We start from the raw sequence: 14,130 nt of genomic DNA, 5'->3' as shown, positions 1-14,130 counted from the left end.
TTAACTGTGGGTTATATATGTGTGTGTGTGTGTGTGTGTGTACACACACGTACAGAGAGAGAGAGATTATTACAGGTATTGGCTCATGTGATCGTCGAGGCTGAGCAGTGCCATGACCTGCTGTTTGCAAGCTGGAGACCCAGGAGAGCTGGTGGTGCGATTCAGTTCAAGTTCAAAGGTCTGAGAATGGGGTAGGGGTAGGGTGATGATGTAAATCCTGGAGTCCAAAGGCCAGAGTTCTGATATCTGAGCGTAGGAGTAGGTGGATGTCCTAGCTCCCACAGAGGAGATGGAATTTTCTCTTCCTCTGCTTTTTTTGTTTTATTTGAATATTTGGGCTCTAAACAGTTGGGTGGCGCTGGCCTACATTGGGAAGAGCAACTTTTCCCCTTTAACTCACCAATTCAAATGCCAATCTCTTCCAGAAACATTCTCACAGACACATCCAGAAACAATGCTTTACCGGCTATCTGGACATCCCTTAGCCCAGGCAAGTTGGCACATAAAATCACCCACCACAGTGGCCAACTGGCAAAGTCTGCGTGAGGAAGCGAGTGAGCACCAGGGCCCGCCAGCAAGTAAAAGGCTCATCATTTTGCAGCTCCTCCACCCTCATTCCAGTTGGAATGTGTTGATTATATGTGACTTTGAGTTGTTAATTGTAATTCCACCAAAACGACAGGAAACTGAGATAGTATGATGGGTTGCTGACGAAAGGAAAATGGATGTGAAATGCCTCCATATGGAGTCTCCATATGTACATGTGTTCTCATATAGGTTTGCACATATAAGCATTTTTAGCATGGGAAACACACACTAAACCATTGATCGTCTTAGAAGGATCAGATTGGGAAGAGGAAGCTTTAAAATTTTCTCTCTATACTTCTATATTATGTTTCTTTTATATTTTTATCACTTCAAAAATATTGTAAAAACCTTTTTCCCATTCGAGTCATGTTTGAGTCATATCCTACTTACTGAGTATGAACCGTTGGATCACCATTATTAATTTAATGGTGCTTGCATTTCTGAAGTGGCCTACTGTTGGGAAAAATTGGGAACCTTAAAAACTGGCTGGATTTGTGGAATGGTTAGACCATGTAGGAGGTACCTTAGCTTTATTAAAAATCTCCCAAATACCTATTATGCAAAGTTAAATAAGTCATTATTGTGGGCCAAATTACCCCCTCAAAATACATAAGTTGATGTCCTAACACCCAATACTTCAGAACATGACTATATTTGGAGACAGGGTCTTTAATGAGGTAATTAAGTTAAAATGAGTTCATTAGGGTAGGCACTAATCCAATCTGACAAATGTCCTTAACAGAAGAGAAAATTAGGTCACAGACGCATACTAAGAGAAGACCATCTGAGGACATAGGGTGAAAATGTCGTCTAAGCTAAGGAGAGAGGCCTTAGATGGAATGAACCCTCCTAACACCTGATCTCAGACTTCTACCCTTCAGAACAGTGGGAGAATACGTATTTGTGTTTAAGCCTCTCAGCCTATAGGACTTTGTTATGGCAGCCCTACAAGACAAATACAACCACCTACTACTCATATATGGTATGTCTTCATTCCAATGGGATGTTACAAAAAAGATTACTGCCTCATATTTATGTTTAATCATTTGTTTAATGTTTCAGCTTTTAACTTCTTTTTTGGGGAGATGGGGTCTCGCTCTGTTGCCCAGGCTGGCGTGCAGTGGTGTGACCATGGCTCACTGCAGCCTCGAACTCCTGGGCTCAAGCCATCCTCCTGCCTCAGTGTCCTGAGTAGCTGGGACTAGAGTCATGCGCCACCACGCCTGGCTCAGCTTTTAACTTTTAAAAGTTTCTTCATAATTTTTTGCTGTTTACCTCCAGAATAACCCAGTGCAGTGAGGTTGATCAGGTATTCTTGTTTTACAGCTGAAGAGACTGAGACATAGAAGGATTAAGGGACTTCTAAAAGTCTCCTAATGAGTGGCACCCTCAGCCTTTCCCTTTACCATTCTTAACCTCTTAGTGGAGGATTTCCTAATACCTGTCTCAGATGGCGCTTATTTCCGAATAGGTCATTTCATTCAGCAAACACATGCAGCAACTCATGTCTGTCAATCTCTCTTAGGAGTTGAGAAAATGGTGGGGAGGATGTGGTCTCTGCTTTTGAGAGCCACACAGTCTGGATGTGCTGACAGACACACACAGACAAGATTTTATAGAACGTGAAAAGCTCTAGAGCCACGGCGTCGTGGGCACCCCCGAGAATGTCTTCACGGCTGCAGCATAGCGCGAGCAGGCCTCAGAGAACGCGAAAGGACTTTGTCGGACAGAGATGGGGATTCCCAGTAGAAGAGACTTCACGAGTGAAGGCCCAGAGTTGCTCAAGGTGGGACAGGACTGGTCCCAGGAGAACAGCCCGGAAGGTGGTGGTGGTGGATTGCTACCGAGCCTTCCATGGCTAAAGGAGCGTGGCCTTTGCCCTGAACAGCTGCGGCTCCAACACTTCTGCACTTCTTTTATCAGGTAAAAAAAATTAACAGGAAGCTGACATAAAATTGTTGAATTTTTATTTTACTAAGTAAAAAAACCAAATTGCTATCATCTGCAATTCAACATCATTTTATGCAAGGAACAACACCAAAACTGGAGGAGGGTCATAATTGTCTACTAAGACCAGTTGAATACCTTTAGCTTTATGAAAAACTCACTGTTTTCCATTTTTCACTAATTTCACCAAGATAGACTTCTGGGGGGGGCATTCTTATAGATCTTACTTCTCAAGCTTTAATGAGCATGTATACACCACCTGGGGTGGTGTTGGAGTGTAGATTCTAATTCTGGGTGGGGCCTGATATTCTCTGCTTCTAGGAACTTCTGTGTAAGGCTCTCACTCCAGGAGCCTGGACCACATTTTGAATAGCAAAGCTTAGTCTGTACAGTAAGAAACCAGAAATTGGCTTGATCACACTTGTATTTTAAAAAGTTAAACCAGGCAGCTACATGTAAACTTGTTGTAAATGACTTGCTGCTACAATCACACCACAAAATTTCTGCAGATATATTAAATATATCCTGTGGGTTACAAAAGATTACTTTAGTTTATCTTTCTGGTCTTCTGACTAATTTTAGGAATTCTTCAAATGGCAAGAACACCTCAAAGATTCAAAAAGTATGCATTCTTTGAATTTACTATGTATGTCTCTTCCTGGTTTAATACTTCAGTCTTAGTATAGAAAATGAATTTTAGTAAAATTCGTATAAGCAGTATGTTTCGATCATAGCATATCAACAGCAAAAAATAAGACGACTTAAAAACAATGCAAATATAATCAGTAGCAGTTGACTTGGTGCCGTCTTTTCGCCGGGAGCTGAGTATTGATGGAGTCCCGCACATGGAGAACAGACTGTCCCATGCGAGGCCTATTAGAAGTTAGCACCAAAGCAGATGTTCTTGAAGTTTCTGTTACCATTATAGATGCAAATCCAGACAAGCTGTTCTTGTTTTATAGGGAAAAAAATGTAATAATAAATTGTCATACTTATCTTAATGGATTGGTAAGAATTCATTAGTACACATTCATAAAAGAGGATAAGAAGATTAAAAATGTACTGCTTAAAATAACGAATACTTTTATGACACCAGAAGCCTAGGACATAGTAGGCAACAGCAGATGGTAAATTTTAATGCCTTACAAATATTGTGAAGGCTGCTGGAACTCAAGGTAGAAAATTGCAAGGTAGAATTATTTTGGGGTCAGTCGAGACTGTAAAAAAGCTGTAGTATCAGAGACCAGATGAATTACTTAAACCTTTAATCCAGAGATGTTTCTCACAAAGAATTTCATAGACGACCGCTTTCTCCCAAAGCCTATTTGAATACCAGCGCTGAAAGAATTGAGAACTATTTAAGGGGGTCTTACATTCTTTGGCCTTATACTCTATAAGGGACCATCTGGTATCTTGAATAAACACAATTCCTGATTCATTCAAAGCCCAACTTTACGTGGTTTTTCACTGCCTCATGAAACTTTGCTCAGTGGTGAAACTTTTCCCTGGACACTGGGAGGAAACTCAGGCCCACCACTTTCCTTGCTCTCTTCCAGGTAATAAAGGAGTTGAGTTCTAGGCCCCTTATGAAACAAACATAGCCTCAATTTCAAAATATAGTATAGGTGTCAAAAATAGTTCAAAACTAGAAAATATCTATAGAGCTATATTATCAAGTAGAATCCAAGCTTGTGAAGAAATAGGGAGAAGAAAGAGAGATGTGTGTACACCTTCTTTGTTTAGAAACACCTAAGAGCTTTGAACTGAGATGCTAAATGCACCTTTTAAAAAATTATTTTAAAAAATCCTCCCAATTATCTGATCAAGTATGTGAAAGCTACTACCCTTCTACCACTGAATCTCTCTCACATAAAGCATTGGTCTTTGCTGAGGTCCAGGACGATGCCCGGGGTGTTTATAAAATTATCTTCTGTGATGCAGGAACAAAATTGAAATTTCTTTTTACATTTATTTGTCCAAATTTAAGATACATCAAGCTTTACTGGTATTTAATGTTTTGACTGACTTTAATATCTGCATTTTCTCATCAGCTAGACGGATGGATGGACAGACAGAAGGGTAGATAGAAAGATGTATGTATGGATGGATAGATAAATAGATAACAGCTAGATGGACGAATGGATGGACAGGTAGATAATAAATGACAGCTAGGTAGGTAGATGACAGATAAACAGACAGATGTACTTTTTTGTTTAACAGCTAGGACTGTGGGATAAAGGAGCAAAAGTTGAATATCTCTGGTCTAAAACATCAGGACATTTTTATTTCTCATTTCTGGAACCTGGCTAGGTTACTTAATTTATTTGAATTGTCTTCAAGGGGTACAATTTAAGAGAACTAATTTTTAGATGGAAAGATCAGTAACACTAGTAGTATGTAACAAATATTAATATTATCTAACACATAAAATGATTATTTTGAAAACTTAGTCCTAGTTTTCTTGCGCCAGAATTTATTTTGAGTAACGCTGTTGGGATGTGGCCACTGTGTTGGCTGGAGAGGAGACACACACTGTGGGCACGGGAGCAGGAAGAGCACCGGGATTTGGGGTGAGGAAGAGCATCTTCAGAGTCGGGAGGAGCACAACCATTTTACCAGGCAGAAGCCCCAAACCAAAACAGCACCAAAAAATCAAAAGAGAGGTGCTAAGTAGAGGGAGTTGCTGTGTGGCCTGGCCTGTGGCACCTCCCGGCCCTCCTCCCGGAGTCCGGCGCGGCTCCTCCGCGGGGCCCCTGGGCTCCAGGGACACGTCTGGCATCCATGGTGGGAAGCAGCGGCTTTCCCTGCTTCGCTCCAGGACACTCACACTAAGAGAGACGTTTGGCGTCGTGAAACCTCAGGCCTTACTGCATGCAGTGCAGGGCCACGCGCTGCGCTCCTTCCCTCCTGTGGCCTTAGCTACCTGTGCCGCCCAGCATGGCTGGACCCACACTCTGGGATGCGCCTGCGACAGGAGACGAGCTGGGACAGCCTGGTGCTGGCAGAAAGTTTGAGGGCCTTAAATTCCAAACAAGAGGGTTTGGTTTTTATTATTTGTAAACAAGAGGGTCTCCTGAGGTTTGTAAAAGACAGGTGATGTGACTGGATGTGGCCAATCTGCTTACCACTGGCTGTAAGGGATTGTGGTTGTAGCTCAGGGACATGAAGCAATTATGGCTTTAACTAAGGGGTGAAATATTTATCATGCTTTCTCCCCTCGCCCCCAGCTCCCACATTTTAAAGCAGTGCCAAGTGCTTTACCTCAGGAAGTGTTGCATGATGATTAGGAGGGTGGCTCTTTTTTTTTTTTTTTTTTTTCTTTGGGACAGAGTCTCACTCTGTTGCCCCGGCTAGAGTGCTCTGGCATCAGCCTAGCTCACAGCAACCTCAAACTCCTGGGCTCGAGTGAGCCTCCTGCCTCAGCCTCCTGAGTAGCTGGGACGACAGGCATGCGCCACCATGCCTGGCTCATTTTTTTCCTATATATTTTTAGTTGGCCAATTAATTTCTTTCTATTTTAGTAGAGACGGGGTCTCGTTCTTGCTCAGGCTGGTTTCAAACTCCTGATCTTGAGCAATCCGCTTGCCTTGGCTTCCCAGAGTGCTAGGATTACAGGCGTGAGCCACTGCGCCAGGCCAGGAGGGTGGCTCTTGAAATGACCTCCTGTCCCCTGCCTCCAGCTCTATGAGCTTGGGCAAGTGATTCACACTTCCTTGCTGAGCTCCACAAAGGGCCATTGCTGGGACCCAGGAAGAGCTCCAAAGTCCAGTTAAGGCAGGCAGCATTGTGCAGAAGCCCAGAGCACCAGCCTTCCTCATGCATTCTACTCACTGTGTCCAGCTGTGCCAGCCATATGCCTAGAGGAAAACAACTCCTCTCCACATAGGCACAAAATTCCACCAAAGCAGCTTCCAAATCTGCTGACACCTGAAGCCTGGTCACCCTGTTCTGCAATCATGCTTGTGGGAGGGAGGGGGCAGAGGAAATGCCATCAGGGCTCTCCCATCTCAACACTCAATATAATTGTGTGTGCTTAAAGTGCACCTTAAGGATGGGTGTGATGGCTCACGCCTGCAATCCTAGCACTATGGGAGGCCGAGGCAGGAAGATTGCCTGAGCTCAGGAGTTCTAGACCAGACTCAGCAAGAGCAAGACCCCATCTCTGGCAAACATAGAAAGAAATTAGCCAGACAACTAAAAAAATAGAAAAAAATAGCTGAGTGTGATAGTAGACGCCTGTAGTCCCAGCTACTTGGGAGGCTGAGGCAGGAGGATCACTTGAGCCCAGGAGTTGGAGGTTGCTATCAGCTGGGCTGACACCATGGCACTCTAGCCCAGATGACAGAATGACACTCTGCCTCCCCCCCAAAAATAAAATAAAATAAAAGGGCACCTTGAGTTCTTATAAAGGCAAACGCAGAAAAAAATGACCAGTTGTTAGTCCACTCTTTACTATGCTTCCAACATAAATACATATTGCTGCATGTTTAGAGCAGAGTTCAATTTTTGGTACTCTATTTACGGCATTTCTTATACCTATAAGAAAACTTGGCCAAGATGTTAGGTAGTGACAAATATTAAACAGAGCAGTAGAAGTAGCAGGTTCTAGCCATGGCTTGTATGTTCCGCTTTGCCCTTGTTTGTTGCTTTCACCAGTTATATCTTACTTTTCTCCTTCATAGGACATTCTGGGCTGAGCTCAATTTATTTTCAAACTCAATGAATGGGAAGAATGACACTTTCCTCATTTCTGTCTTACTGCATGACTCTGAGGAGGAGCTAAGATGCTTCCTCCTCCTGGAGAAAACGAGTTTATGTACTTTGCAAGCTTTTTGCCTAATTTGCATGTTCACAGCAAGTGAAGTGGAGAATATAGACCATCATCTTGACTTTCTAAAAACACACTCATTTATAATATCAAGAGATTCAGAATTCTTTCACCTGAATTACATAATTATCCCGATTTCATACAATACAAAATCAACTACAAATCAAAGAAGAAAAAAATAATTTATTGTGGTACTTACCAAACTTTGTAAAAGATGAAGAATCAAATCATCACAATCCGCCTCCTTCAGTCACCATGGTGTAGCCTGTTCATTGCTGAATCGTTCAGAAGATGCTGAGGCAGCCGGCCGGTGAGGGCTTCTCCGCCTCAAAGACCCCTACCTATATGTGCTGGTGCGGTTTCCAGGAGGGGAGAAGAAGCAAACTCTGTAGGGCTCGCCCTCAGTCCAGCATGGCATGAGCTACGTTGCCAGCAACTGAGGAAAAGTAGAGTAGGTGTCACAGAAGGCAGTTGCTAAGGACAGAGTCCAAGTCCTGGGCCTGACATATGGCCCAGGGACACGGTCATCTTAAAGCTACCCAGGCAGAAACTGCCTGGTGGAGAGGCCGTTTGAGTGGCGGCAGTTTAGGAGTTCCGCGCTGCTCCCTGAAGCCCTCACTCCCGGCCTGCCTCACTTTCCCACACAGCTCCGCCAGCTCCCACAGCCCCCGTGACCGGCCTCCCTGCCCCTCCTTCTGCCCTCGTGGCAGGCGGGCTCCACAGTCGTGGCCAACGCTCCGCGCTGCCCTCTCCTCTCCCAACACTGGCTTCCAGTCCTCTCCTGTTCTTTCTCTGGAGAAAGCGGTGTCTATGCGGAAAGAAGTGGAGAGAAGTGGAGAAGTCTCGACCCCAAACTTCAAAGTGGAAACTCCTGGCTCTGCAGTGCCTTTGGGGACATTGCCACACTGTGACAGGATGTGTGAATGTGCTCTGGAACCTCCCCGCCCTGCCGGGAGCCGCAGCAGAGTGGCGCCCTTCAGGGTCCTCCTCAGGACGGGGCTCACCTGCGTGCTCACAGCCTACCGATTCTGAAGTACCGGGAGGCCAAACCAGTGAATGGCTTTAGTCCAGCTCCCCGCCTGCCAGCTCCAAGACCTCCCCTCCGCACCAGCCTATTCGCCCTTTGCGGACTGCTCCCACATCTTTCTCTCAGAAAGCTTTCTCTGGCTCTTAGACTCTCCCCGTCCACCTGCCCTTCTGGCCGCACACCCCGACTTCACTCGAGCTCGGCCCCACCAAGACTCCCAGCAGCAGTGGCAAGACTAGGTTTCCCACAGTCCTTCCTAAGGGAATCAAGAGCAATTTCTTAAGCCTGGAATTCGAGGTCCTTTGGCAACAAGTTCTATTCATCTTTGAATTTTCTTTCTTGCTAATCCTCCAAATAAATTCCCTTCTCTGGTGACGCAGAATACCTTTATTGCTTCCCCGGAACAGTAGTGCCATCCCTGCCCACCCAGGCTCTGAATTTCCCCTCTAAGCCAGGTGTGTAACTGCCCAGATGTGCTTTCATTCCTGTCCATGAGGCTCTCTGGCAGGTGCATTCTTTTCCACATATTCTGTGTCTTGGTAGAGTACTCTCCTGGCCGTTACTACTTTCAGTTTTGGTCTTTCCTTTGCAGGCAAATCTAAAACTTCTCAAAAGGAGAGACTGTCTTTTTTCTGTGTTTCCTCTAGAGCACATTGGACAGAGCTGGGTCTCCACTCGGCAGTTATTTAGACTGATTAATTTGCCAGGGGGTGGAGATGGAGGGCTCCTTCACTCCTGAGACCTAGATAGGATAATCTCCAAGTCTTAGTTGCAGGAGCTGTCAAAGTCCAAGTGTCCCCCCAGATCCGGCAAGTTCCTTGGGACATCAGCCTTCATGGTCTCCACCTTTGGCTCCTGCTTTCCGGCCAGCTGCTCTGTAGAATGCTCACCCACATACACGGCGCAGCAAACAAAAACTCGCTCACAGAAAGCACTGGACAGTCTAGTAGGACTTGGTGAAAACTGGAGGACATGGAAGCAGTATTTCTGCCTATGTGCCCCTTCAGCACTGGAAATGACTTCAATTGGACAGTTGGCGCTCCGGCCCGGCGGCAGCCCACCCATGGGACGGCGCACTGGCCCTTCAGCCAGGTGGGTCCTCTCCTCCCCACTCTCTTCCTCTCAGGAGTAACCCGTCACCCCACAACACGCACAAGCCACCACATCTATGCTCCTCACTTTCTCGGCAGAGCAACACACCTGTTTGTTTGTGCCAGGCACCTTTGGACATCAGTGTTTTCAAGGCTTTTCCTGTGACCCCAGTACCACGTCAAAATTCTTTTCTCAGAATGAAAATTCCCTCTTTCACCGGACACATGACACAGCTGTTGGAATAACTTAAAAAAAAAAAAAAAAAAACCCTGGTACACTGAAATGCCTGTTTACTTCAGGGCTTATTAATTTTGAAGTTTCTTCCTGTTCCTCAGCTCTCCTTTGTTAAATTGTTACATTTTTCTTCTTCTTCTTCTTTTTTTTTTAAGATGCAGATTTTGGCTTATTTCATGATTGTAGCATATATTAGTATGAAGTATATTTCTTTAAAAGTCATCAACTCAGGTCCATCACTGATGATTTGATTGTTGAAAGGAAGAGCTCCAACATCTTGAATGATGTTTTTTCCTTCTTTCCTGTCATTTTTTTTTCATGAGCTCTTTCAAAAGGGCCTTATTCATGACCTCTAGAACTCTGGACTTCATTCAAGTATTATTACTTTCCCCACAGTGACCTTTTCCTTCCCAAGTGGGTAAGATTGGCCAAACTGACGTATCAAACCAGCTCTCAGACCCATCTGGGTGACATAGCTGACAAAGTTTACTTTATAAGCGTCCACTCACCACTGGTCTACCGATGACCTTATCGATATTCAGCAAACGGCAACGGCTCTGACAGTCGCTGGCGAGACTCAGCGGCTATCTCCTGACTTTCTAAGTAGTGCTTTGTCAATTTCTAGTGTCATCTTTCCTCCTTCACTCATGCTGTACCACGTCTTATTTCCATTAGTTCTTTTTTTTTTTTTTTTTTTTGAGACAGAGTCTCACTTTGTTGCCCAGGCTAGATTGAGTGCCGTGGCGTCAGCCTAGCTCACAGCAACCTCAAACTCCTGGGCTCAAGCAATCCTCCTGCCTCAGCCTCCCGAGTAGCTGGGACTACAGGCATGCGCCACCATGCCCGGCTAATTTTTTATATATATCAGTTGGCCAATTAATTTCTTTCTATTTTATAGTAGAGACGGGGTCTCGCTCTTGCGCAGGCTGGTTTTGAACTCCTGACCTTGAGCAATCCGCCCGCCTCGGCCTCCCAAGAGCTAGGATTACAGGCGTGATCCATTAGTTCTTGAATTAGTTTTTTCCTCACATCCACCAGAATCAATATGAACTACTTCTGTGGAAAATACTGCTAAAGTCTTTAAACCGGTTTTATTTTAATTTTTTTGAGATAGGGTCTTGCTATGTTGCTCAGACTGGCCTTGAACTCCCGGGCTCAAGTGATGCTCCAGCCACATCCGCCTGAGTAGCTGGGACTACAGGCACCTGCCACTGTGCCTGGCGCTGGTTGTGTTGTATATTGACTTCCAATTAGATGTCTTACTTCACATTTTCCTAGGAAAACTTTAGTTCATCATTCTGAATTTTCTCTTCTCTGTCCTTACTGGTATTCTGAGTATCCCACAATTTCACAGCCTTGGCAAGTTTTTGTTATTTAAATTTTTCTGGTGCAAGTAGCTAGTGGGCTGTGGCTCGAGTCTCCCCAGGGATTACATCACTCACACAAGTCCCCGGCCCTGCCCCACCACGCACAAAAGAAACACAACCAGTAGGCGCTGCCACAGATTCTCGGTTCTCAAGGATAATTTCTAGTTTTCAGAAAACGAACTTAATAGCTACTAGCTTGTAAAAAAAAAAACAACAGAATTTATTATTTTTTCACAAGCTTTTAATTAACAATGACTGTGTCAAAAACGTGCCCATTTACGAGGGATTAGACTTCAGTAGAGGAAGGATGTGTAGACATCCAAACATACTTACGTGTGTGCATGTGTGAAGTGGAAATTGTGCACAGACGCTATTAGCTGATTTTATTTGGGACTATTTGCTTACCGAAGATAAAAAATTAAAGTTATTAGACAGCCATTATACATCTGTAGACATAGATGCTTAAAGAGCAGTTTTACTAACTTACAGAGAAAAGCCTTTGGATACTTTGGATACTTGCTTAGATTTCTTCATTCTCCTGCGGAGCGCGGGCTCCTCAGTCTCGACTCCCTAGTCACAGGGGCAGGGCCGGCGCCGCCATCGGGGCCTCTGCTGGCCTCCCTTCCCCAGGCACTGGGCCTGCGTCCCCACGGTGCTGTGCCCCTGGCTGAGCGACTGCAACAGGTATACTTTACCAAACGAGCACAGCAAGGAAAAAAGAAAAATCCCTTACAACGAGATACAGGATGGCCATGCTGCCAGGCAGGGTTTCTTGGGGGGACGGCACCTGCCTCTGCGGCGGGCCCTCCTTGTGTGTACCCTCACCTGGCCAGGGCCCTTTGGGCACTTCTCTGGTTGTGCTCATCTGTGGCTTCTGCTGATCCTCTTGCTATCCAGGCCCACCTGATAGCCACCCTCCTGGGAATTTTTTTTTTTTTTTTTTTTTTGAGACAGAGTCTCACTTTGTTGCCCAGGCTAGAGTGAGTGCCATGGCATCAGCCTAGCTCACAGCAACCTCAAACTCCTGGGCTCAAGCGATCCTGCTGCCTCAGCCTCCCAGGTAGCTGGGACTACAGGCATGCGCCACCATGCCCAGCTAATTTTTTCTATATGTATTAAGTTGGCCAATTAATTTCTTTCTATTTATAGTAGAGACGGGTCTCACTCTAGCTCAGGCTGGTTTCGAACTCCTGACCTCGAGCAGAGCAATCCGCCCGCCTCGGCCTCCCAGAGTGAGGCGTGAGCCACCGCGCCCAGCCGCTCCTGGGAATTCTTAAGACACTGGCAGCTCCGAGGTTTGTGTTTCTTATTTCTAAGTATAGTTATAAATTCATTTGATTTTAAACACATTTTCTACCATTTGGGGGGGCTTTGTAAGTGGGAAAGAGGTAGTATTTCCTCAGCTGACATCATGAAACCAAACTGCCAGTGTAATTTTACTGTTTATTTTCTTTTTTAATGGGTTTGCAATTGCTTGTGATACTCCTTTATTTCCAAGGAGTCACATTTTAAACATCATCCCAATGATAACTCCCATCCTTGAAATGATAAGGCGCAGGAGACTGAGGAAGAGAGCACCAATGATGATGTCCACGTGTGACACTCAGCACGTGCGCTGACACTCAGCAAACGAGAGGAAAGGTGCTCCTGGCTCCTGCACTGCTTCGAGATACGAAGTTCTTCCTTAAACAACTTGAGATTTGCCTTTCTTGCTATTATCCACTTATTATCCACTTGCTATTATCCACTCCCTTCCAGTACCTCATAAAGTTCTTCGCTCCTCTGGACCATTTACCAACAGTTTTCTTATTATTTTCTTTCATTTGTGGTTGCAAAATCTCCCATCTTCTCTGCAATGTTTGCTATCACACCTCTTATCGAGCACAGCCCTCAGGGAGAGGACAGTTATCTGTGTTTGGACACCATTTGCACTGACAAAACCCAACATTCCACTCGTTGTTGACTTATATTAAGCTTGAAGGAACTACAGCTTTCTTTAAAAATGTAGTTATTTTATTGTTTTTCTCCCACTTGTGAATTTGAATAGTCTTTTTTTAACATAGAAACTTGGCTTTACATTGTATTCCTATTATATTTCATATTGTTCGATTCATTCCATCTGGTCTAGGCTGTCAAAGGCTTTTGGATCCTGATTTCCATCCAATATTTTAGCCCTCCTCTGTTTTATAACATTCACAAGTGCGAGGAGTTTGCCACTAGGCCTCACCCAGGTGCTGAAAAATACTGAAGACAGAAGGCCAAGGGCCGAGCCCAGAAACACATTTCTCTAAGAGCCAAGAGATCTGAGAGAGAAAAGTGGCCATGGCCATAAGCAAAAAGTGGATGGCATGTGTCTGTTACAGGCATTGCCTTCAATACAAAGCACCAGACTTTTTTTTTTAGACAGAGTCTCACTCTGTTGCCTGGGCTAGAGTGTCGTGGCGTCAACCTAGCTCACGGCAACCTGGGCAACTCCTGGGCTCAAGCGATCCTCCTGAGTAGCTGGGACTACAGGCATTTGCCACCATGCTCGGCTAATTTTTCTTTTTATACATATTTTTTCAGTTGTCCAGCTAATTCCTTTCTATCTTTTTAGTAGAGACAGAGTCTCGCTTTTGCTCAGGCTGGTCTCAAACTCCTGAACTCAAATGATCCACAGGCATTGGCATCCCAGAGTGCTAGGATTACAGGCATGATCCACCGCACCGGCCCCACACTTTAAAATATGAAAGTTTAGGAAATTTAGCATATTAAAAATCAGGCTTTTATGCAAATCGGGCAGCCAAAAAACTGCTCAAATGGGATGCTAGCATTGCTCTTCCTGCCTCCATTTTGCCTTGGTGCCGAGATGAGATGCAGGAAGGGAGTGAGGGCTGAGCCACTCTGTCCCTGGTCAGGACTGCCCAAGCCTTTATCCACTTCGGACAGAAAAGAGGATAGTGTGGAAAGACGTCATTCTGGAGAGGGCTCTGGTGATGAGCTACCTCGGGAGGAAGCCATGCCTGACATACCGTCCACCTGATGCTCCCAGAGGTGGACGCCGTGGC

The sequence above is a fragment of the Microcebus murinus genome, chromosome 12 (assembly GCF_040939455.1).
Source record: "Microcebus murinus isolate Inina chromosome 12, M.murinus_Inina_mat1.0, whole genome shotgun sequence".
NCBI lineage: Eukaryota > Metazoa > Chordata > Mammalia > Primates > Cheirogaleidae > Microcebus > Microcebus murinus.
Note: the sequence above shows the minus strand (reverse complement) of the source record.